At 39.9% G+C, this 26,581-nt stretch overlaps 1 protein-coding gene across 2 annotated transcripts in view; it reads right to left on the bottom strand.

Annotated features, from left to right (window-relative positions):
* LIPC (lipase C, hepatic type) overlaps positions 1-26,581 on the bottom strand; it is a 271,204-nt gene that overhangs the window by 143,107 nt on the left and 101,516 nt on the right. The window lies entirely within an intron of this gene.

Here is a 26,581-nt window from a genome sequence, read left to right on the forward strand (position 1 = left end):
TAGTAAAAAAGGGGTGAAAATTATAGCATTTACAAACTATGGTATATATACTGGAATTTGTATTTATTTGTTTTTTATACTAGTAATGGTGGTGATCAGCAACTTATAGTGGGACTGTAATAGTGTGGTAGGCAATTTGACACTAACTGACACTTTGTGGGAGCTGACTAACTGCCACTGACATCACCAGTGACAGTAATTATGTAATCAGTGCTAATACTATACACTGTCACTGTACTAATGACACCATCTAGAGGCAATCAAAGGAATAACTGTGTAATGTACTGTATGCTGCTTTTACTAAGCAATGTGCCTATTTTTACTCCCTGCTTTGCAGGGAGGAAAAAAAGGCATATCGCTGCTGTCTGTACAGAGCTCTGTTTGGTCATTCTCTCAGCTGACCACCAGGTCGTAAACCATAAATCATTGGCTGGGAACTGCTGATTGGCTTGTGCTGTAGCGAACGACAGTCCAGCCAAGGAGATGTACGACCCCTACCTGGAAATGCCAGATCATGTCCATGTACGTGATATGGCGCAGAAGAGCCACTGGCCCAAAGTATATCTGCATGGGCCAGTCAGAAAGTAGAAATTCTATCATGTACTCACATTCCTGAGACCCAGATACTCAGTTACTCCCTTTGTTACCTTAAAAGTACAATTGTAATGTGAATGTAATTGCTACCTAAGCATGGATATGAATACAAGTTATGAATACTGATAGAAAGATATTTGGAAAGATGATGAGCGTGTTTTTTTGTGTCTGTTCCCTACTGCAGTATTTATTAATTTTGAACCACCGATCAATATTAGGATAGGAGTTATCTATTCATAAACTTTCAAAGACACTAGGCTGCATCTGCTATTCCATCAATGCTGTCTCTGCACTGCACATTTAAATTGCAAATACCATGATGGGCTGCCAGGACTTCTCAAAGTGTGTCTAGATGTATGCCATCATTAACGTGTTGCATATCTCTTACAGCTCGGAACATGCTGTTCACAGTTAGGCATTTATGTATTCAGTATGGTAACCAATAGGGATGGTGCACTATCGTGAATTAGCAAGTTGAGCTAAAGTAGTAAATGTTGCCCTTTTCTTTCACATCCCCTTTGCAGTAAGGGCTCATGTATACTGCAGCTGATAAACTCACGTTTAGGAGCTGTTCAGCGTTTCTTTCAGCAGCCTCTGAACTCACCATAATGTTTTCCTTTGTGTCCATGTACACATCTTCGTTTACAGTCATTACAGGCATTTGAGTTTACAGTCTTTTTTTGAACGCAGAAAACTTGCATTCAGCAGTCGATTTTATCAGCGTTTAAAACGCAAAACGCTTGTAAATGCGTTTATAATTGTTTGCGCCTGAAAATTTTTTTCAACTCTTCCAGTTCCCAATGCTGTACAGAACTTTTTTTCATCATGAAAAATGCATGCAAAGCGTTTTCAAGGTACTCAGATGGACAAACCACTGAACACAGGATGTTCCTACCAAGCTTGCCACACATTGTAATGACCAATTCACTCCTCAGACCTCTCCCACCCTTGAAAACAAAAGATATGTTAATGCCCATTCACACCTCAGTTTCCTCATGAAGACTCCCTGCCAGGTGAACTTAATGACTCACTCCACCAGACACCTTCCCACCCTTGGAAACAAAAGAAATGTTAATGAGCAACTCACACCTAAGCTAATCTCAACAAATACTGCTATCTCTGCTTCTACTCTCTGTACTTCTCTAAAACAGTCTGAAATAGTTAATAATTTACCACTTTTCAGTGCATTCTGGGCATTTGGGAGGTTCTCCTGTGCTTATCTTTAAAAAACAAACACATTTTTGAACCAGTGTATGTGGTTATTGTTCAGAAATTACATTAAAGCGGAGTTCTAGCTGAAAAAAAAAGTCAGCAGCTACAAAAACTGTAGCTGCTGACTTTTAAAATACAGCCACCGATGGTTTCACCGGCTGTCTTCTCTCCTTGGTGCCAGCATCTTTAGTGTGGGCACCTGGCCATGACAGCTTGCTGCTTCACAGCCAGGTGCCTATTGTGCATGTGCGAGAAGCACTGCGCTTTGTGAATGGCCCTGTAGTCTTCTGGGACCTGACATGTGTCCCATAAGACTATGGGGAGAGAGGGAGGGAGGACAATTTTCGCTTCCGATCGCCTAGGCGATCACAGCGAAGTGGGTGCAGGTACCTGTCAAATTTGGGGTACCCGCTCCCCAAAGGTGCCAATTCTTAATGTGGAGCGGGGGACAAAGTGTTAAAGTGGAACTCTGCTTTAATTTTAAAGTTGAAGTTTAAAAGCAAAAGTCAATTTTCAAACGACATTCGTCCATTCATCGAATGTTCAAAGGAAATTTTTGTCTCAAATATTCTCGTCCGAAAATCTACACGTGTATGGCCAACTTTAGTTCCCATTCATAATTCAACAAGCCAGACAACATTTAGATAACAGAAATATCCAATATGTTTTAATGGCAGAACGAGGTGTTCCCAGTATCACAGCCCTTGCTACCCATAAAGTATATTATGTAACTATACCTTAAAGTGTAGCTGCAAATCTGTTAAAACCCACTTTGGGTATACATTTTGTTCAACTTTGTACACAATGCTGAGTGGTCACGAAAATTGGATCACAGGTGGCTAAATAAAGTATATAGTTTGCAATAGATTTTAACTATATTGTCCCTGCTACTTTCAGTGTGCATTTATGGATTTTTCACTGGTATTTAAAAACTTGTCTTTGATTTTTTATTTTTTTTTGTGGAAATCATCCATTTTGGGTCGCTGTAAGCCAATGTGAAAGTAAATTAGATTATTACACATGCTATTTATGTGATCCCCCAATACAGTTTCACTGATGCTGTCCCTTCTGTGAAACCATGTATAGCTTTGAAGAGTTAGTAAAGCCTGTTCTGCCACTTTTGCCTACAGATGCAAACTTGAACTTGAAAAAAATATAAATATTCCGAGCATTTTTTAAAGAACCTGGTTATTGTCAGGTATTGTTATGTATGTTATATAAAGCTGGAAATTGGATTGGAAAAGGACAAAAACACAAGACAATTTGTTGTTTCAGCCATATCCAAACCACACTGGCCTGATCCAGGATATGAACTGGTATGCAGGCCTGAATTGGCCATAGGGCACACAGGGCATTTGTCCAGTGGGCCAGAGCAGGCTGGATAGAAGGATTGGCGAGGGTGGCACATAGAGGCACCGATCCGTCCATTTCTCTCCTGCCACTGCTGCATGCCTGCTTCTCCTCCTTTCTCTATTGCAGGCATTCAACGGCAGCAGGAGAGAAATGGACGGATCGGTTTCTCAATATGTCGCCCCGCTGCCCCTCCTATCCATCTTCTTTCTGCTGCTCCGGGCCCCTGTCCTCTCTCCTGGTCCCCCTGTGCTCTTTCTGGACCCCTGTGTGCTCTCTTCTGGACCCCCCTCCTCCCCTGCAGCACTGCTGGGTTCCCCTTCTCCTCTCCCACTGGCTGCTGAGAGGGATATGTCAGGATGGAGAGTGGGGAAGGGGCCAGTAAATATTTAATTTACAGACCCCTTCCTTGTCTGAACGGACAGTCAGTGGTCCGTACTGATCACTGACTTTGTCCATTTCTAACTGAGGCATAGTAAACTGTGTTTACTATATTTCATTATATGAATGAATGGGAAGTTCTGTACAGAGCTATTCCATTCATTCTGTGCTGCTGAGGCTGCAGAGATGGAGATTGCGTGTTCTCAATCTTCATTCTCTGCCTCAAAGGTGAGATCTTAGGGGTCTGTTTAGACCTGATATTTCACCAAAGCCCCCCAAAAGGGCTTCTAAATAAATTATAAAAAAAGAATTGTAAAAAATAAATTAAATAAAATGGTAAAACATAAAAAAAGAAATGAAAATGAAAAAACTACTGACACCAGTGTCAGAACTACCAGAGTCACAAAGGTTGCACTTGCGACCGGGCCCTGGTGTTCCTCCTCCAGGCTCCAAGACAAGAGCCCCCCGGGCTAGGGGCTGCTCAGTCTGAAGTGTCCGGGCCTATTTTATGTCTCATTCCAAGCCTGCTGGTAGGAGACATTTAATTCATGCACACTTGAAAAATCTGAAAGCATAATTTCAGGCATATAAAAATGTATAATTTGCAGAACAATAAATCTGGAAATCAATTTGCTCATCATTAATCTCCGTGAAAACTGTAAAGGGTTTCTGGAACAGCAGTGCGGACAATGCAGATAAATTTAGCTCTACTATTAAAATGGAATTATGGGTAAACAACTAACTTACAGTCTAAATATGTGTATGTTTACTGTATTATCAGCCAAAACTTTTATAGTTCTGTGCAGCCAGTCTTGTTACAAGTACCACAGTGTATAGCAGGGCAATTGACACATACGTATATATACTGATTTGACACTGCAGCTTTCTTATTCTCTTATCTGCCTCCCATGTGCTCATTGGACAACAAATCATTATCATTGTTAGGGGTTCATATATGTTTAGAGACTGGATAAATGTTGGAATTGACACCCCTTGCAGGTTTCACGGGTTTGCCTAAGAAATGGAGTCTAAAGGGAAAACTGGGTCTTCACCAAAACAGCCCACAAGGAGTAATGAGCCATGGTTTTAACAATTAAAACCATGAAAAGAAACTGAACACTTATAAAACATAAGTGCTTTCCCAGCACTTAGAGCAAAATCACTCATACAACTAAAGTTGGAGCACACCAACTGCTCTAGAGCGTTGTGTCTGTTTTGAATGGTTCTACTTGTGGTCATGAAGGAGCTCCTTAGAGTGAACGTAAAGGCCTTAATTACAAGGGGACCTTTTCATTGTCCTCCCAATAATGTATGATGGCCTATGTACATGGGTTATAACTGCAGGGGAAAATTGTAGTGGCATTTTGGAGAGACACTTCAAAAGTTAAGATATAAAATGGAGATATTTTGTGTCTGCCATGTGAGAGGGTATGCTGAATGCTAGGTCGATCCAAGAAAGTGTCCCGTGGGAGTCCGAAAGGCAGATAAAATGTTTTGTTTATGGATGCCTCCATCACTAGAGATCTGTAGGATCAAAGCCCCTAATCCATGGGATGGGGGTCGGATATAGACATTACAATTAAATAAATAAAAGATGTATTTGTTATTGCAGTAAGTGGGATGTGGCACCCTTCATGATTATTTACAATATTGGGTCTCTATGATGCCACCCTGTAAAGATCCATTTCAAGTTTATTAGATATAGCCTCTGATTCAGGTCAAATGCATATGGACAGTTGTAATATGTAAATGGCCATGTGGATCTGCCTTGACCTCTAAAACCTAAAAGCAGAGGCTTTTAGCTAGAAGAATAGAAACCCCATACTGCACAAGATGAGTAGGTTACATGGAACAATTTGGCCACCCTGTGTTTTTGTGGGACCAAAATTTTTGGAATGCATCAAATGCGTCTCTCGGAGGCAAACAATATGTGGCTTCTGAAGAAAATCAAAGACCAAGGACCACATGAGCTTAGAACTCAGGCCCCTGGTGTTCCAGGAAACTATTTTCTATTTGCAAGACATTTGTAACATATTGTATGTAAAATATGAAAACCTCGAACATATACATAGATATAAATAATTACAATAGTTCTAAGCATTTGTTGAGAAGCAAAAATGAGCAAACTTTGTTAACAGCCTCATCCCATCCTGCTCATCAACTCAAACTTTAAAGGGAAACTTTATCCATAACAACTTGAGAAAAAATAATGTTCTTTAGCAAGGAACATACGTTCCACATGAATAATAATGCTACCGAAATTAGTGTATGCTGTAAATTGCCTTCAGTATTGTTCCTGTTTCATCTTGCAGGAGCCTGCAATTTTGTTGAAGCCCAGAATTCCTAAGCTGCAATAACTGACTAAAGGTCCACTTTAATAAACTTCAGCTGGGATATTTTAGCCATGTTTCAAGGAGGACTTAAAGTATAAGTTCACCTTTAAAAAATATTAAATGCAGATCTTTTTGCAGGTAACAAAAATGTACAATTATTATTTTTTTTTATTAGAGTCTGTAAAGCATTGTACCTGCAATCAGCAGATCAGGGGTGCAATCAGGGGCGGACTGACCATTTGGAACCTCAGGCACTGCCCGAGGGCCTGGGGTAGGGCGCCCATGAGATGCCCCTGGTACCTTTTTCATAGGCTTTTTTGAGTTTGTGCAAGGACACAGGGGCCCCATGATCCCCTATTGCCCGGGGGCCCCATGAGTTGTCAGTCCGCCCCTGGGTGCAATGCAAGCCTTCTGCAGACTGTCAGTGTAAGCTGTCTGCTAGTACCTTGTACGGATGACAGGAACCACCAATGAATTACCTAGAGTGCTCACCAGCACTATGGTAGTTCATTGAAAACTACAAACTGTCAAAGGTTGACAGTAGTTGTAGTTTTCCAATTCACAGGATTCTGTAAATGACAGACACGGCCAGGTGGGCGGAGCCCTGCATGACCGTGTTTTAAAAAAAATTGTGACAGCGGGTGCAGGGAAAAGATCCCCGGCTCACTGTCACTAAAAATGGCAGATCAGGGAGAGGCTGCAGCAGTGGGAACATGAGGGAAAAACGATTGGAACATGTAATGTTCCCAAAGGTGAACTTATCCTTTAAAGGGTATCTACTTCCACAAATGGAGATTATTTCTCTTGAAACTATTTTGAAAGTAATCAAGTTTAAGTTTGCAAGCAGGAAGTAGATACAGGGAAGGAAATAAGTATTTGATGCCCTTCTGATTTTAATGTTTGCCCACTCGCAAAGAAGTAATCAGTCTAAAAATTGAATGGTAGGTATATTGTAACACAAAGACAGAATAGCAACAAACAATTCAAAAGAAATGCATGTCTAACAAATTATGCATTGATTTGCATGTTTATGAGGGAAATAAGTATTTGATCCCCTATCATTCAGCAGGATTTCTGGCTACCAGGTGTCTTTCATACAGGTAACAAGCTGAGATTAGAATCAGTCTCTTAAAGGGAGTGCTGCTAATCTCATTTTGTTACCTCTATAAAAGACACTTGTCCACACGAGCAATCAAACAATCAGATTCCAAACTCTCCACCATGGCAAAGACCAAAGAGCTGTCCAAGGATGTCAGGGACAAGATTGTAGACCTACACAAGGCTGGATTGGGCTACCAAACTATCGCCAAGCAGCTTGGTGAGAAGGTGACAACAGTCGGTGCAATCATTCGCAAATGGAAGAAACACAAAACAACTCCCTAGGTCTGGTGCACCATGCAAGATCTCACCTCGTGGAGTGTCAATGATCATGAGAACAGTGAGGAATCATCCCAGAGCTACACATGAGGATCTTGTCAATGATCTCTAGGCAGCTAGGACCACAGTCACCAAGAAAACAATTGGTAAAACACTACACCAACAAGGATTGAAATTCTGCAGTGTCCGCAAGGTCCCTCTGCTCAAGAAAGCACATGTCCAGGCCCAGCTGAAGTTTGCTACTGAACATCTGAATGATGCAGAGGAGGACTGGTTGAAAGTGTTGTGGTCAGATGAGACCAAAATCAAGCTCTTTGGCATCAACTCAACTCGCCATGTTTGGAGGAGGAGGAATGCTGCCTATGACCCCAAGAACACCATCCCAACTGTCAAAGATGTTGGTGGAAACATTGTGCTTTTGGGGGTGTTTTTCTGCTAAGGGGACAGGACAACTGCATCGCATCAAAGGGACGATGGACGGGGCAATGTACCATCAAAATCTTGGGTGAGAACCTTTTTCCCTCAGCCAGGGCATTGAATATGGGTCATGTATGGGTATTCCAGCATGACAATGACCCAAAACACAATGCCAAAGCAACAAAGGAGTGGCTCAAGAAGAAGCACCTTAAGGTCCTGGAGTGGCCTAGCCAGTCTCCAGACCTTAATCCGATTGAAAATCTGTGGAGAGAGCTGAAAGTTCGAGTTGCCAAACATCAGCCACCAAACCTTAATGACTTGGAGAGGATCTGCCGAAAGGAGTGGGCCAAAATCCCTCCTTAGATGTGTGCAAACCTGGTGGCCAACTACAGGAAACGTCTGACCGCTGTGATTGCCAACAAGGGATGTGCCACCAAGTACTAAGTCATGTTTTGTGAAGGGGAGCAAATACTTATTTCCCTCATGAACATGCAAATCAGTGCATAATTTGTTAGACATGCATTTCTTTTGAATTTTGTGTTGCTATTCTGTCTCTCAGTGTTACAATACACCTACCATTCAATATTTAGCCTGATCATTTCTTTGTGAGTGGACAAACATTCAAAATCAGCAGGGGATCAAATACTTATTTCCTTCATTGTATCTTGGTACTCTTTGCTTCAGTACATTTTTATATATTATCCCTGATCAAAACTGTCCTGCTACTAGCCAATTTTACACTGCTATATCCTCTACAGTGTCTTAATTTTATTTATTTATAGCATGTATTTATTTAATGCCATCAATTTATGCAGTGTTCTATATTTTGCACATCCAAGACTCAAGGCTCAAGAGATTTATTGTGATTCCAAAAGGACTTTCTTCAAGGTCCAGCCTTCCTTAATCTTATTAAAAGGTACAACCGCTGTTGTGTGTTCCCATCCAAACAAATATATGTGTTGACCATAAAGGACTGTATATATTATTTACGCCAAACTGCTTAAAATTATTCACCCTCCCAACCTCCAGTCTGCTCCTTCTGAATTCTGTAATCATCTCCATAGTTTATTCACATTTAACTGCAAATTGTTTTCTCTATTCCGGTTCTCTATTTCTGAACAATGTAAATCTTTGCCATTATTTGTAATCCTACCAACAATAGTTATGTCATCCACAAATTTATTGACGGAATTATCGTCATAGCAAACAACACAATCAGAGGTATGCAAGGTGAATAAAAATGGGCTTAATACACACTCCTGTGTAGTACCTATTCTCAAAACAATACTCAAAGGGACTGTTGCCGATCTTAACTAACTGCAGCCTATGTATAAAAGAAAATCCAAAATTGAATTATGGATTGAGAACCAGAACTCGAAAATACAAGCTTGTGAATACATTTCACTTGAGAAATGGCATTAAAACTAGACCTGTCCACAAACAGTAATCAGACATAACTCTTTTTCCTCTCAAAATGGGAAAGGGCAATATGAATCACTATAGCAATCGCATCTTCAGTCAACCTATTTGTCTGAAATGCAAAATGAAGAAGATCCGGCTCTGCTAGCATACATTCTTTATTTTGCTGCAGGACCTGTTTTTCAAAGCATGGCTATACGTTCTGCTGGAAGGTAACTGTTCAGATAGGCACAAAGCATAGGGAAAAATTTTGACATCTCAAAATATGTGGGAACAGCTTACTGCTTAAGCAAAATATTAAATCCATATGCAAATACCAGCCACCTTCCTTAAATTTACTCCCCGTAAGATCCCCAGCACATCTGAGACAGATGCTGCAAAAAGTTCATCTTCCAGAGAGGGGGGTCAATTTGACCTGGCACATCTTTATTAAAGTGGAATTGAAGTTATGCTGTAACAAATAGTGAGCAGACAGGCTTTTATTGTAGAAAAAACATCTAATGTCTCTTCTGCAATAAAAGGCCCCTAACATCCTGTTCATGGCCTTGTCTGGCACTGTAAATGTAAGGCTTACAGCATTTGGCCAGTCTCTGTGTGCCTGAATGACAGCCTCCTGTGTATGCACAGGAGTGCCATCATCCCACACTGGCCAATGAAGAGTTTCAAAGACTGGGACACAGGAGAAGATGCTGACACTGGTGAGGGGACATTGGAAAGGTGAGTATTAACCCCTTTAGCTCTGTTTTAAGATGGCCAGATTGAGTCTAACAATCCTCAACAGGAGCTTTACTGCCTTTATACCCTGAGAAAACCTATATAACCTGCCCCATATCCCTAGAATGCTTTGTCTTTAGACCTCCTCTAGCTTCAGCTGGTATTTCCGCTTGGCCTCCCTTATACCAGGCTGCTGTTAGTCCTGTCCATTTGCGCTGCTCTTTTAGTGTAGAGAGTAGCCAGCTTAGTGCAGGCTCTGCTCTCACTGCGGGCTGCTGTCAAATTCCAGGTTGTTTTCTCCAACTCTGGCTCTTCTTACAAGCATCAAGCTAAACATTTCCTGCTTAACATATACTTTGTTTTTGATATATTAAAATGACAGGTTATTGATATGTTTCTGCACCCAAGCCATCTTGTTTTTTTTACATAAAGCTTGTAAAGTATAGGGATTTGATTTACTTAAATTACTTCTTGCTGGGATGTCATTCCTGAGGGATGCTGCAGGATAGCATGTACATTCACTGGCCACTTTATTAGGTCCACTGGAAGAAGATAGGTGTGTATATGGATCATATCAGAAACGTGGAAACGCTGCCCTCTTACACCTGCAAGAGGCTATACACTCACCAGTCACTTTATTAGCTACACCTTTTAAATTGCTTGATAACACAAATTGCTAATCAGCCAATCACATGGCAGCAACTCAATGCATTTAGGCATCTAGACGTGGTGAAGACGACTTGCTGAAGTTCAAACCAAACATCAGAATGGGGAAAAAAGGGGATTTAAGTGACTTTGAACATGGCATGGTTGTTGGTGCCAGACAGGCTGGTCTGAGTATTTCTAAAACTGCTGATCTGCTGGTATTTTCACACACATGCATCTCTAGGATTTACAGACAATGGTCCAAAAAAGAGAAAATATCCAGTGAGATGTCAGAGGTCAGAGGAGAATCGGCAGACTGGTTTGAGATGATAGTAAGGCAAAAGTAACTCATGTCAATATGGACCAACCTTGTTGAATCTATGCCACAAAGAATTAAGGCAGTTCTGAAGGCAAAAAGGGGTCCTCCAATGCGATACTAGCAAGGTGCACCTAATAAAGTGGTTGGTGAGTGTATAAGCTATGCTATACACAGGACGCGCTCCCTCCCTCCCCAGAAGACAAGAATAAAGCTTTCCTTTTAACCTTCTAATCACGATTGCATCACTGGCACAGGAAAGAAATTACAAAATCTTGACAAGATGGTATATATGCCAGGCTACACTTCATAAGATCATCTCGTTAATTCCAGGTGAGAGTGCTGGAGATGTAGAGAGCTAGTTAGTACACATCTCCATATATGGCGGTCGTATTCCAAAATCAGACCATTCTGGATGACTATCTTTCATCTAAGCCTCCTTATAACAGGCAGAGCATGGCCAGAGATGCCAGAGGTGGCCCTCCTTTCCATGATACCTGGTACAATTAAAAATATTAAGAAGAGTCTGTTCTCATTCCTGCCCATGGCAGGTCATGCCCTGATCCCCAGGCACTGGAAATCCTTAATGATACCAACCATTCGTGAGGGGTTACTGAACTAAACTCAGTTATGCAAATAGAAGCGTTACTGGCCATAGCCAATGATAATATCTCCAAATTTTGAGACTTGTGGTTTTCATGGATTGACTTTTCTGATTTCCCTGAAATTTTGCCTTTTCCTAGAAGTTAAGCCAGCAATAACATTTGCTGAGATCGATCAGAAAGACCCTTCCGTCGGATGCTCTACTCTTTCCTCTTTTCCCCCATCCCCACTTGTTCTTTTTGCATCCCTTCTTTACTGTCTCCACCTCATCTCTTTTTTAAATCCCCTCTATTTTTAATTCTTTAAATGGGAAAGGTGACTTTCTGCTTTTTGATATTCTGACCTTATGCAAAGGTTCCCCTCACATGTAAAGACATCTCATGTACTGCTGGATTGAATCCTGCGTAGACGCTTGACCTAACCTTCTGTTTCCCACCTCTGTAGAACCCAAACGAATGGCCATTCAAGTGGTCTCTTGAGCCTGTCATTGACCCATATCCTTATTAGGTTTAACAATCACAGTGTTATAACCTTATGCTACCTGGTTTGTCATTCTTTGTGACGCATATTATTGCTGATCTATATATTGCTGCTGCTGTAGCACTATGTTTATGATGTTGTAATAATGTAGCTTTATTTCAATAAAAAATGTATTAAAAAAACATAAAACTATACTGTACACGAACATTATCAGTCCAGAAGAGGACACTACCTAAGCAAATTTGCTTACATCAAAAGCGAATTCCTATAGGCCACATAGCAGTGGTTTAAAATGTAATCCTTATGGCTCATAGAAGAAGGCAAGCAGGTGTTTTAAAATTGAATCTAAATATTTTACAAGGTTTCACTGAAATGTTAATTTTGGATAATTTGTGCTAATTATAGAAGGTTTTGATTTATAAGTTTGTCAAAGCAATGCCATAATGCTATTAAATTAAATACATAATCTTATATTTTTGCTTAGCTAAAGCTGAACTCTTGCCAAAAATAACAAAATAAAAATGGATAGCTCAATAAAATAGAAAATAACAACCAGCTTTGGTTGCAATATTCACTGTTACTGTACTTTACTTTATTCTGCAACTGTAAGTCCTTAGTCTGATGGTCAGCATCATTTATCTTACTTTATCCCACTTCCTCTGAGCTCATCTTGGATCCATCCCAGCCTGTAACTGGACAGTGAAAGGAGAAGTAGCACAGTGATGAGCTCAACTCTCTGTCACTCTGCTTTTTCTTCATATGAGCACGATTGGCCCTTTGTTCTACCTTTTCCTCTCACATTCCACCTCTGCTGTACAGGGACTAAAAAGGGCTGACTCCAGATCAGTTTTACATTGCTGCACATTTAAATACCTTTAATTACTGTATATATTATTGATAACAGAGATGCATTAATCTACATCTTTTATATCTGCCTAGAATTCAGCTTTAAGTTATTTAATTTATTTCAGTTAGTTATTTATAATGTTTTAATCAGTACATGAACGTATATTTGCCATAAAAGATCACTTTAATATATACATATTTGTATCCAGGGACAGGAAATGATGGCAAACATTTTATTAAAGTGAAGAAGAGCTTTCATTGCTACGTGTACCTTTCTGTACTGATGACACCCATACCCCCTCACCCCATTTCTTGTATGTCAGTCATAGGGACAGGAAGTTGGTGAAAAATCTGCTCAATGGGGTCATTAACAGATTATGGTCACTAACAGTCCCACCAGATTGTATCCTATGTTGGTAATAGCCCACATGGAAGAAAAATATATTTTAAATATATTTTAAAAATATTCTTCCAAAATATGTTGACATATATTTGAAATACTATAATTTTGGCCATATTCAATATATATATATATATATATATATATATATATATATATATATATATATACACACACACACACACACACACTGTATGTTGTAATGTGTTTTTTATATTTTACTATATGAAAAATATTTTTAATAATACATTTTCAAATATATGTTAAAAATCACTTTTTTGTATGTTAAAAATAAATCTGAAGAATATATTAAAAAAAAATATATATGTTTTTAAAAAATATTTTTCATATATTTTGTAATATATAAAAAACGCATTTCAACATCAAGATACAGTATATATATATATATATATATATATATATATATATATATATATATAGAATATGGCCAAAATTGTGGTATTTCAAATATATGTCAATATATTTGGGAAGAATATTTAAAAAATATATTTAAAATATATTTTTCTTCCATGTGGGGTATTATACCATATACAAGCTGCGAGATCACAGATCACATACTGGGCACAGATCACCTCCTGAAGAACTGGACAGACCCCTGCCCACTTATTCAGTGAAAAAAGAAATCTAAGGAAGTACTTGTTGTACAATAAAGACAGTAAGTACATAATTATTCATAATACCCTTTATGTCACTTACTGTACATGTATACTATATAATGTCGCTAATATCAATAAAAACTATTAAGCCTTCAATCTGTGAACCAAATCCCTTGCCGCCAAGCATAAGGACCAGAGGACCCCAGGAACTTCTAAGGTAAGTATAAAGATTCAAGGGAATCCAAATACAAATTATGAAAGGAAATCAAGACATATCCCCATGAAAATATCCTAAAATACATACACACTGCCTGTTTAAATGCATAGAGAGGAGCTGGTAACTATGGTATGTTGACTGTGGATCAGGGGTGGACTGACAACTCATGGGTTCCCCGGGCAATAGGGGATCATGGGGGCCCTGTTTCCATGCCCACACTCAAACCACACCTAAAAAAGGCTATGAAAGGTACCAAGGGCATCTCATGGGGCCCTCTTCTGACCCCGGGCCCTCGGGCACTGCCCAAGTTCCCAAATGGTCAATCCGCCCCTGCTGTGGATTCTATCTCGTAGTTAAATATTGTGTCTATGGCCTTTATTAAAACTGGCAGAAATATACAATAAGTCACAGAGGGTAATAATGGAGACATGGATATTATATATGCATACATCTACAAATCCCCACATGAGCCCTGATGTGTTATTAAAGTACCCACCAAAGCCTCTAATGTGTTTTGGGGGATTTTATCAGTTGTCGATTCCCGGTACAACCCTCATTGGATGTGTAAGTGTACGTATGTACGTATATATACGTATATCAATTTCCAACAAATGTATATAATCACTCTGATATTCATCATTCATCTTACTGTCTAATAGACAGTAGTAGAAAAGCCTAAGACAATTAAAATAGGTTACTGGATATACACACAACAATATGAGTATATCAGACAAACACCGAAGTCTATTATTAACAGATCTACAAGTTAAAAAAATGTGTTAGGTCCAGCCCTGAAATAGTGTTTAGAAGAACTAATTCCTTTCAGGACAAATTGGTAAATATCTATTAAAAAGGGTATGAAAGAACCAATCCCTAAACTCAAGGGTTTGTTCAGATGTGGTGATTCTGCTTACTGCAAAAATATTTATTCCCTAAAAACTATCACCCTCCCAAAAGGAAGGTTTCGTGACTTGAAACACTTTGCAAATTTCAGAACTACCCGTACCATTTATTTATTAACCTGCGACTACTACACGGGTAAAACAACAAGAGGATTCTGGAATAGAGTCTACGACCAGTACAGACCTCTATACAGCTCCTGCTTTTCTTGTTCTGGGAAGTTTGGAGATATTCAGATCTATTACTTAGACTGCTGTTAAGAAGTATCCTGCCAGTATGCTGGCCTTGCTGGCTCCTAAAACCAGTGATTTCCTGTGATACACCACACATGCACAGTGACATCACATCTTGTGCACATCAAATGAGTGACATCATCATGCCACACTGATTGATGGGTTCTGCAGCATGGCTGAAGCTGTAAAAGATTTAACTGCCAGAAATGATGTTCTGTGAGCATCATCTGAGAAGGGGGACCAACATTGGAGCAGCCATATTGCAGTGGTAAGCAGCACAGACACATTGATTTTTACTCGGCTATTTTAGAAACTGAGCCTTTCCTACTTATTAAAACATTGATTTATTTAATTAATGATTATTTTCTAGGGTCAATAAGGCTTTTTCCACTATAGCCCTACCTATATACACTCACCAGCCACTTTATTAGATACAACTTGCTAGTACTGAGCTGGACCCCCTTTTGCCTTCAGAACTACCTTAATTCTTCGTGGAATAGATTCAACAAGGTTGGTCCATATTGACATGAGTTACTTTTGCCTTACTATCATCTCAAACCAGTCTGCCAATTCTCCTCTGACCTCTGACATCTCACTGGATATTTTTTCTTTTTTGGACCATTCTCTGTAAACTCTAGAGATGGTTGTGTGTGAAAATCCCAGTAGATCAGCAGTTTTAGAAATACTCAGACCAGCCCGTGTGGCACCAACAACCATGCCACGTACAAAGTCACTTAAATCCCCTTTCTTCCCCATTCTGAAGCTCAGTTTGAACTTAAGCAAGTCGTCTTCGCCATGTCTAGATGCCTAAATGCATTGAGTTGCTGCCATGTGATTGGCTGATTAGCAATTTGTGTTATCAAGCAATTTAAAAGGTGTAGCTAATAAAGTGACCGGTGAGTGTATAGCCTCTTGCAGGTGTAAGAGGACAGCGTTTCCACTCTGATATAATCCATATACACACCTATCTTCTTCCACTAAACTACCAAACATAGGTGGGAGTGGTTTGAATCTAAATAAACTTTAAAATGCTTTATGTGAAGTGTATTAGGTTTGATTTTATTATTATAGATATGTAATCTTTGTTTACAAATCTAATAAGGGTTGAACCAGGAATTGCAATTGCCTTTGGAGGGTTCTTCATGAACACATCAGGGCTTGTATTGGGATTTGTAGACATATTCGTTATAATAGAAATCTCTGTATCTTTACCCTCTGTGTCTATATGGTCTATCTTGAAACTGGCAAAAATATAAATTACGTTTGATGACAGGTCAGGACCCAAAGTCAACATACCTTAGGTACCAGCTCCTCTCTAGACAGTTATGTAAGCAGTGTTTTTTTTTCTGGATATTTTCATGGGAATATGTCCTGATTTTCTCACATAATTTATGTTAGGATTTCTTTGAATCTGTAGGTGATTGTGCTACATTAGAAGCTTTCTGATGCACAGATTGGGGTATTGAAAAGTACAGTATTTTCTGGAGTATAAGACTACTTTTTATACTTAAAAATATACCCCAAAAATTGGGGGTCGTCTTATACGCGGGGTATAAAATATGAATCTTGAGTTTGTTTGGGTCAAGCTGGCTGGATGTGTGGTAATACTGTACATACAGTATACCGTGCTGAGCCAAGCTGGCTCAAAACAAATGTCCCTATGACAGATTAATCTGTCAGCCCGCTGGATGTGCGGTATATACAGTATACTGCGCTGAGCCAAGCGGTTTCAAAACGTACTGGTACGTCCCTACGGTAATCAGACCGCTGGATGCATGTATGTACGGTAGTTGCGGCTACATACAGTATACATTGGGCCAATCACGGCGAGTGATGTATTCTACTAATGAAAACAAAACCTGCTCGGATTGGCTGAGTCAGAGAGGTGGGCTGATGATGTCACAACCTCAGCCAATCCCAGCAGGCTTTGGATCCATTAGTAGAATACATCGCTCGCCATGATTGGCCCAGCGTATACTGTATGTAGCCTCAGCTACTGTACCTACACACATCCAGCGGGCTGATTACCGTAGCTTGGCTCAGTATACTGTATATACCACACATCCAGCGGGCTGACAGATTAATCTGTCATAGGGACATTTGTTTTGAGCCAGCTTGGCTCAGCGCGGTATACTGTATGTACATTACTGCACATATATACTGTATGTAGCCGAAGCTACCGTATTACTGCACATCTAGCGGTAACCATCTGATTTGGAATTTGATCCATATGATGACTGTCTTACAAATGTATCACAAGATGTCATTCATGAACTTATGATGTCAGAGGATGAACATGAGGATTTTGAAGGATTTTAAGTACCAGTAAGTCATAACCATTTCAATTAAAAAATCTGATGTTTTTAAATGGTGTTGCCTCGGGAAGGGGGGTAGTCTTATATGGTGAGTATAGCCCAAAACCTTATACGCTGGAAAATACGGTACTTTATTATTGATTCCACATTGTATGGTTTTTAGAACCTCCTTAAATGTATTCCTTATTGCTGTATCTTAAAAGTCCCACTTGGTTAGTCTGCTTTGTGGCATCTATAGTTGTTCAAGGTCTGTAATGCAAAAAATATTGAAGCCACTGGATCAGCATGACAGGCCAGCAACCAGCAATGATAGCCTGCCTACATGTTCCTTCATTAAATTCTTTTTAAAGATAAGTTCACCTCTTTACTAAAAATAACAAATGCCCATTTTTTTGCAGGTAAAAAATGTGCATTTATTATTTTGGTTGAAGGAGCCTGGAAACCATTGCAACAGCGATCAGCAGATCACTGGTGCCATACAGGTCTCCAGCAGATCTGTCAGTATATTTGCTTGTCCGTACGGGATGTACAAGCAAGCAGATATACTGACAGGAAAAATCAATGAACTACCACAATGCTCCACAGTGCCACGTTAGTTCAGTAAGCACTACAAGCCGACAGCTGCTAAAGATGTCGGGACTTTTAGTTTCTCATTTACAGAGCACTGTGAATGAGTGATGCGGCCAGGTGGGCGGGGCCCTGCATGGCCACGTTTTTTTTTAAAATTTGACCACTAGCAGGGGAGGGGGGGCCGGTGCATTCATAACATGTTACATGTTACACCTGAAAATGGGTGTAACATATTATGAAAGGTGAACCTATCCTTTAATATCTATCATGAGGTAGAATACAAGATGTAGGCAGTAGACCTGGGTGTTCCATTCCTGCAAAGTGCTTAATGTACTCATACAGGAAGAATAGGGCTTCAGCTGTGAGTGATGAAAAGCACTAATAATCAACAGCATGGCCCCGTAATAGGAGGTGAAAACCTTGCCTGCACTGCTTTTGCATGTTTGCCAGCTTGCTCATTAACATTGCAGTGGGTTCCAGAAGGATAGAGAATAGGTAGATGTGTGGAAGTCCTTTGTCTTCTGGCACAATGCTGCATGTCAATGACTACTCTTAATGCCCAGAACAAGAAACTGTCAAATATGGGGAAAAATCTTTACACCTTCTAAAAGTAAGCACTTTCATCAATCTGCACCTTGGGAATAATGGCTTGTACCAGGTGGTTTTTTTATTTCAGTAGATTGTTTTCATCTTGACTGAAATCCGATGAGTGAAAAACTAAACAGAGCTTTTTTAAATGTAGACAAAAATTTGAACATGATGTTTCTAATACTTTTCTTAGCATTTCTAAATAAAATGTAAATGTGCAAAGCATTTGTTTAATATTTTTCAATAGCTGAGAATTCTGCTTACAACTAATTCCATTTCTGCTGAGCATTTTCACAAAGGCAGCTCATTAAATTAGATCTTGCCAAAGAGTGAGATTGTTTGGTGCAATAGTCCCGGGTCTATCAACTACCGTATAAGGCGACTGGGTGTATAAGACAACCCCCTAATTTTCCAGTTAAAACATAGGTTTTGAGCTAAACTCGCCGTATAAGACTACCCCCCTTCCGAGGCAACACCATTTAAAAACATCAGATTTTTTAATTGAAATGGTTATGACTTACCGGTACTTAAAATCCTAAAAATCCTCATGTTCATCCTCTGACATCATAAGTTCATGAATGACATCTTGTGAAACATTTGTAAGACAGTCATCATATGGATCAAATTCCAAATCAGATGGTTACCGCTGGATGTGCGGTAATACGGTAGCTTCGGCTACATACAGTATACAGTATATATTCAGCCCGCTGGATGTGCAGTAATGTACATACAGTATACCACGCTGAGCCAAGCTGGCTCAAAACAAATGTCCCTATGACAGATTAATCTGTCAGCCCGCTGGATGTGTGGTATACACAGTATACTGAGTATATACCACTGTGGTATATACAGTATACTGAGCCAAGCTGTTTCAAAACGTACCGGTACGTCCCCATGGTAATCAGACCGCTGGATGTGTGTATGTACAGTAGCTGAGGCTACATACAGTATACGCTGGGCCAATCACGGCGAGCGATGTATTCTACTAATGAATACAAAGCCTGCTGGGATTGGCTGAGGTTGTGACATCATCAGCCCACCTCTCTGACTCAGCCAATCCGAGCAGGCTTTGTATTCATTAGTAGAATACATCACTCGCCGTGATTGGCCCAATGTATACTGTATGTAGCCGCAGCTACCATACATACACGCATCCAACGTGCTGATTACAGTAGGGACGTACCGGTACGTTTTGAAACCGCTTGGCTTAGCGCAGTATACTGTATATACCGCACATCCAGCGGGCTGACAGATTAATCTGTCATAGGGACATTTGTTTTGAGCCAGCTTGGCTCAGCACGGTATACTGTATATACAGTATTACCACACATCCAGCCACCTTGACCCAAACAAACTCAAGGTTCACATTTTATACCCCGCGTATAAGACGACCCCCAATTTTTGGGGTATATTTTTAAGTATAAAAAGTAGTCTTATACGCCAGAAAATACTGTAATTCTAAGTATGCCAGCACTGTTATCTTCTTTATAAATGGACTTGCATCACTGCTCTACAAAACTCTGTTGCAATGTTTCAATAATTCGGAATCTAACCATGGAAAATACAGTCTTGAATTACTAATTTCACACACAATATTTTTTTTTTACTTTACCGTTATCACTTTGTTGGTGGGAATAGTATTTCATCAGTATATATTTTATTTGATGAGTGGTGAATTGTTTAAGAAATAGAGTACACCACATTTCATGTAAACTTCTCTCATTTTGACTCTTCTGAATACAGTTCTGCCTTTTTCTCCACTGTACATTTATTTCCCTGTAGTGCTAGCGTTCTTCTACCAAGAGCAATTACCTGCATGTAAGAAGCCTTATGATTGATGACTGGAGCAGCTCCATTCCCGGTACTGGCTGTTGCTAATCCCATCTAGATTTTTAACCAATTGAAATAAAAACTACATTGGTTAACATTCCTCTTCTAACTCCAGAGGGTCAGAAAACACACAAGAAAACAATACACTCTGGGGCCCTTAAGAATGAATATTATATTGTTACATTCTCTCAATATACTGTACACTGAAGAGTAATTCCCTTCTTTCCTTTAACAGACCGAATTTCATTGTGTGATGGGTCTCTGAAGTCCTTTTTATCGCACTAGAAAAATAAAATGGAAATTGAATGTAATTTGTATTGTCACTGCCAAATCTTTCCAGGCAAGAAGTCCAAAGAGAGATGGGCACTTTGGTAGAAAAAAGCAGTCCAGGGAGTGGGCCATTTAGCTAGCAGCTGTTCTTGCCCTAAGCTTCGCCTTCAAATTGTAGCGAATCCCAGCAACAGGATCACATTCTACTTAATGTGGATTTAGAGAAACATAGGGATGTGATAAGAAAATGTCAGGATTCAGAGAACTCAAATAATTTGATCCTAAGAATCATGTAAGATTTGCAAACTATAGGGGTGCAGTTGCATATTTTGGGTTACAGGTGAGCAGACATAGAAAACTTCCTCTATGGAGAACACAGTTTAAAAACCTGGGAATTGTCTGTGATTTTGTGCTGCAATAAAAAAAGATGAAAAAATGATCATCACAAGTTTATACTTGTATTAGCTACAGGCAGTTCCTGAGTTACAAACATCCGACTTGCATGCGAACAGAGGCAACGTGGTGCCACACTGGTCCCGGAAACCGCCAGGTGGCCATCTAACTGCTCACCGCATACTGCCACCTACTGTCCGGTGGACCTGTCAGCAATTCCACATCACTGCATGGCCAGTTAACCCTTCCCTATATTAAAAATATTTTTTGGCTTGGGTATTTGTGTACCTGTTTAAACTTACATATGAATTCCACTTAAGAACAAACCTGCAGAAGCTATCTTGTTTGTAACCATGGGGACTGCCTGTATTAGAAAATTGCAAATAACACATTCATAATAGTCCTTCTAGCCTATTCAGCAAAATGGTGCAAGGAAGCTGCAAAGTGCTAAATACACAGCATTTAAACAGGAAGAATTCATCTACACTCATGTGACATTAGTTAAGTCAAGTCAGATTATTTCCTATGGGTTGCTGTATTTTGCAGTTAGTACTTTGCTTCTTGCGATGTTTATGGAGTCATCTAGAGGATGTCAAAAACTGTGTTACACATTTCTGTGTGGATACTTTTAGGGGAAAGTGACAGGTTTTCTGAATAGCCCACCCCTTTGGGTAGGGGAGAACATGTGACTCCACTTTTCTTCCCACAATGCAGCTCTGGGTGCCTGAACTGCCAATCTTCAACTCTGAGCTGCACCAATTGGGGATGAAAGGGGGTCCTTAACCTTTTTTAACCTCTTACCAAGAACACACACAGATATTTTGGAGGGAGCTTTGAAGAGTGCGTGTGTGAAGGGGGGGATTACAGTATTGCAGAAGACAATCGGCCATTTCCTATTACTTTTCATTACAACATGATTCCTGGATCAGCTTATAAAATATTGTTTTCGAAAGCACAGATCTCCAATCACTATTAACTTGAATGTCCCTAGAAGAAAAAATAATATCAAAGAGTAAAATATATAATTTACTGTCACATTCTATTCTACATTTTATTGTTCATCAAGTCCAAATTTAAAAGTAGTGACATTTCCATAGACATATCTATCTTTGATATCAGGGACAGTTCACAACTATGTGTGTAGCAAACTTCATCTCTTCATGGACCTCCATCTCCAGCAAAATGTTTTTAAAAAAATGGCCCATGCATGGCCTGCTGAATCTGATCCAGCATCTGTAAACACTGCAGACTTGTTCAGTATCAAGTAATATTGCTGGCTAGTTGATGTATAATACCTTCAAAATAATAGGAGTACTTTTAGGAAAGACATACCATTCCAAAGTTTTGATTTCCTACCATGTACATAGTATGGTAACCATTTTTCTGTTTACTGTGAGATCATCAACAATTTATGCAGGGGGTCTTATTGTTGCTTTTTGGAGATCAGGTTTTTGCCAGGATTAACCACTTGCCCTCCAGAGGATTTACTCTCCCTTCCTCACCAACCCATATTTTGCGATACGGCACTGCGTTATTTTAACTGACAATTGCGCGGTCATACAATGCTGTACATAAATGAAATATGTGTCCTTTTTTTCCCACAAATAGAGCTTTCTTTCGGTGGTATTTTATCACCTCTGCATTTTTTTCCTTTTTTAAAAAAACTATATTTTTTACTTTTTTGCTATAAAACATATCTAGTAAAAAAAAAAAATAATCTAATTTCTTCATAAATTTAGGCCAAAATGTATTCTGCTACATGTCTTTGCTAAACAAAAATCCCAATACATGTAAATTAATTGGTTTACGTGAAAGTTATAGCGTCTACAAATGGCAGTATATATACTGGAATTTAAATTTTTTTTTAATACTAGTAATGGCGGTGATCAGCGTCTTATAGCGGGACTGCGGTAGGTATTCTGACACTGAATGGGAACTGACTAACTGACTAACTGACTAACTGCCACTGACATCCCAATGACACTGATACAGTGATCAGTGCTAATAAAAAATACTGACACTGGGCAGGAAGGGGTTAACATCTGGAGTGATCAAAGGGTTAACTGTGTGCTGTGTGTTGTTTTACATTATGTGCTGTGTGTGTTTTATTAGAGAGACATGCTGCTTTGTATTTCTCTGCACAGCAGAGCAGTATGTCCTTGCTGGCAGGAGAGACCTGTGTTGTTTACACACAGGTCTCTCCCCTGTCAGTTTTACACGGCGATCACCGGGTGCTGCCAGGGTATCTCTGGCTGGGACCCGGTGATTGACATCCGTAGCCGACAATGGCGGCGTGGGTAGAACGGTGCACGCACGTGCTCCCTACCCTGAAATGCAAATCACATATATATATATGTGATTTTGAACAGCCCTGCCACCCTGTTGTAGTAGTTCTACTGTAGGGTGGCGGAAAAGTGTTTAAAGTACCAAGTGAAGCTGGATTTTAATACTGATTGCATCACAGCATTTTTCAATATACTGTAATAGGTTACATTATTAGAGCTCAGCACCAGCACCTAATATACACATGCTTGTTCCAGGTTGGTGACCCACAAAACAGTCCAAGATGGATAAAGCTGACATGGTTGGTTTATACACCTTCAAAACAGGTCTGCAATGACAATGCTAGTATTTCTTTACTATGCAAGTAGGCTCTTGCTTAGCTGTAACAGGTGGAGTTTTATGTATCTGGTTCAGGATCCCAATAGGTATAGTAGAGGCAGCTCTCAAAAAGTATTGCCAAAAAACAGAAGTGTCACCTAAAAATCATTCAGTTTATTGTTAAAAATTACACAAGCTAATGTCTTTCAGGTGTCTGAAGGTGGCCCTTTATCAGCTGTGGCTACTAGCTGGTTAGTGGGGGCTAACATGCTGTGCAGGGCTCTGCTTATACAGAGATCAAAGTATAGCACTGTCAGTGAAGCACAGATGAGATTATAGATTCACAGTATTGAAGTAAGCAGTGCTAGAAGTAATGGCAAGCCAATGTCTGAGAGGCTCCTTTTGACCTAAGAGGGCCTTATGTATCACATTCACAGGAGCTGTCTGTATTGCTCCATTGCATCCAAACTTTAACTATTCAATTGTCATATTTTTACAATTGCCATCCTGAGTTTCATCCAATAAGGTACAACTTAGCCAAATGAAATGACCTATAGCTACCTAGTGCATTGCAGGTCTTAGACATCATTACCGACAGCAGAGTCTATTTTCAATCAAACATACCTTGTCAGTGAGATAAAAGGACCAGAAGAAAGCAGGCAGAGCTTGGATATGCTGTATATACACAAAAGTGGCTGCTCTCATGCACACATATAATACAAACTACACATAGTAACATAGTTACATCATTAGTCAAGTTGAAAAAGTCCATCTAGTTCAACCAATAGAAAAATAAAAATAAACAAAAAAATAAATAGAAAACATTCATATACACAATCCTATACCCATAGTTGATCCAGAGCATGGGCGGACTGACCATTTGGAAATTCGGGCACTGCCCGAGGGCCCAGGGTCAGTAGGGGGCCCCATGAGATGCCCCTGGTCCTGGTACCTTTTTCACAGTTGTCAGTCCGCCCCTGATCCAGAGAAAGGAAAAAAAAGCCAATAAATCTCTAACAAACACAAATTGCCCAGCAAACTTACCAGCCAGCATGCAACCACCCCCCCTCAAAAAACAGCAGGGAACAGCTCTAGCAGGGAACGATACATTCCATCCTGTCCCCTAGGCATGACAATCGAAAATTCCCTGGATCAACAACCTCTGGTGTTATTACCTATAAATTGTAATATCCAGTTATATTTTGCATCCATCTCTTATATACTGTATAAAACATTCTACTGCGCTGGCCAGAACTAGTTCTTGAGGGAAATAATTTTTTTCACTTATTTACAAACTTTAATGGGATTATTTACATTTGGCAAAAAAAAATTAAAAAGCTGTAAAAAGGGATTTTAGATTGACAAGGAATAGGACAAGGGAATATCTGATCGCCTCTCGGGTGAAGGAATTTTTCTCCCTGCAGGAGCAAATTGGATCATGCTTTGCTTGGGTTTTTTTTGCATTCCTCTGGATCATCTGTGGGTATAGGATTATAACTTTTTTTTTTAATGATTGAACTGGATGGACTTTTGTCTTTTTTCAGCCAGACTAACTATGTAACAAGCTGGTACTACCAGTGGTAAGTATAATGAAACAAAGTGGGATATGGTACCAACCAACAGGAAGAGGTTGCAGGTGGTGACAACTCAGGATCTCCTGCCACATGGTATAGCTACAGTATTTAAACTATTTGCTGGCACATGGCTGATGCCAAAATAACTTTTAGTCTTCATGCACATGGGCTCATTTGCCTGGGCAGCTTAATATACTACTATATCCCCCTGTTAGCATAAATTATGTGGCCAGTCTTAATGTCCCAAACACAGGTATTGTGCCTTCTGGACATTGTGTACATTAATAAAGTCATTGTGTGATACACAAAAAAATGACACCTCCTATGTTTTATGGCCCAGAGCAAGGGTGTATAGATGGACAAGGAACTTGAAGAAATTCGCCACCAATGCATCAAAGGTTGTGCAGCTCTAAACAAGGCTGGGGAAGCCTGACCATTACTGTAAAGCGAAGCAAAAAGAAAGCACACCAACCTTGCGCATTACCTCAGTAAAATGTGATTTTATTGAATTTAAAATATACTCACAGAGAAGTTTAACAAACATGTCAAGTGCTGTCGTTGCCAAATATGGCTTCTGTAGGTGAGGTGGAACGCAAGCCGATAGTTGCGTGGCTTTGGGGGCACATGTGCAGTGAGAGCGGTGGCACGCCGGAGTCGTCATGGAGATGGGCATGCGCGATGCGGCACTGCCTGCCACAGCCGGCTCGTCATTAACCTAGTGGAGCGGCAGTTTTGAAATCACACTGAAGTAGTGTGATTTCAAAGCCGCATTCAGTGTAAACCAGGGCTTATTGAACAAGCTGCAGTCAGAAGCTGATTAGTTACTATGTACAACTGCACCAGATTTTGTGTGCACCAGTTCTAGTAAATCTCCCATGTGTCCATGTGCGTGAAGCCTTAAACTAGCAGAAACTTGTTTATCTTTTGCAGAGACAATCAAAGGTGCTTGTAGGTAGAGAGAGGAACTTATGTTTTCTTAGCTTCAAATAAGGATTTAATCTCTCTTCACATTTAAAAACAGTCTTTCCTGAAGGTAAAATCCACCCAAGGTTGGAGGGGCTTGAAATTAAATGTCACATGTTTTTGAGCCCTTTGTTTAGGGCTAAAATACTTACTTATAAAGATCCTTGGGTAACCTGCTGGTCACCCATCGCTCCTAGATGGTGGTGGCAGTGATCTGGGGGTTCTTAAAGCCTCTGCACCATTTGCCACCCTACTGCACATGTCAACACATGGCTTACTGTAGAGGAAATCCCCTAGAATACTATGGCCCAGGCTGGAGCTAAATTAACGCCGGTCACATGTCCTGTGACATCCCTCAGCTTTTTCAGGCTTCCCATCCAGGCCATGCAAAGTGGATTGGAGCTGTCAGTTAAGGATCTGATC

Source organism: Staurois parvus, unplaced genomic scaffold (assembly GCF_062004578.1).
Source record: "Staurois parvus isolate SC_StPar_1 unplaced genomic scaffold, SC_StPar_1.0 ptg000054l, whole genome shotgun sequence".
In the NCBI taxonomy this organism is placed as follows: domain Eukaryota; kingdom Metazoa; phylum Chordata; class Amphibia; order Anura; family Ranidae; genus Staurois; species Staurois parvus.